Below are 842 nucleotides of genomic sequence, written 5' to 3' on the forward strand. Positions count from 1 at the left end.
TGAAAATCATTTTTAAACTAAGTCTCTGTGGGATCGACCCGTACTCGTTGGTCGTGCTACTCTGCACACTGTGCGCTTGCGATTTTATTTACAAATTTTAAGATTTGCACATCAAGTTTTTGGTGCCGTTGTCAGGGATTTGGCGTTTTAAATTATTTTCAAATATTTATTCTTCGTACTTTATAACTCTCTTTCTTTTTCTTTTAGGTTTCTAGATTTAGTTGGTGATTGCTGGAAAACTCAGGTATGCTTTTAATTTTTCTTTTATTATTTTTAGTTAATTACTTTTCCTTTTAGACCTAATCATTTGAATTTACTTAATCATAAAAAAAAAAAAAATAAAACAAAACAAAAGACATTTCATAATCGTGAAGTAAAATATCAAAATAAAAAAAAAATTCTAAATTAAAATCTTTTACATTCTTGGTCATCTTGTTTATTTGCATTTGCATTTTCATAATTAATCTAAGGGCATCAACCCATTAAAAAGATAAGGTGGAGATTTCATTACCCTTTCTTAGCCCAAAAATCATCTCCATCATATTGCATTACCTAGACCTTTAATCTTAAAATCAATTAGACGTCAACCTTAAGGAATTCGAGCTCAATAGGACAAGGAACCCTAAGAGTTCTACCAAGTTTGAGTTGTTTGATTAGTTGGTGTCTAGGCAAGTCCCTGAGGGTGGTTTGTTAAATTGGTTCAGTTGCTGGCTTGGCCAACTCGTTTGGTGTCTAGAAAGGCAACGATAAGTGAACCTCCCACCTCTTATACTTACCTGGCTAACTAGTTGATCAATCTCCACTTGGAAGGCTTGAAGGGTCATCTTGGAACAGTTAGGAGC

This window comes from Elaeis guineensis, chromosome 12 (genome assembly GCF_000442705.2).
Source record: "Elaeis guineensis isolate ETL-2024a chromosome 12, EG11, whole genome shotgun sequence".
NCBI lineage: Eukaryota > Viridiplantae > Streptophyta > Magnoliopsida > Arecales > Arecaceae > Elaeis > Elaeis guineensis.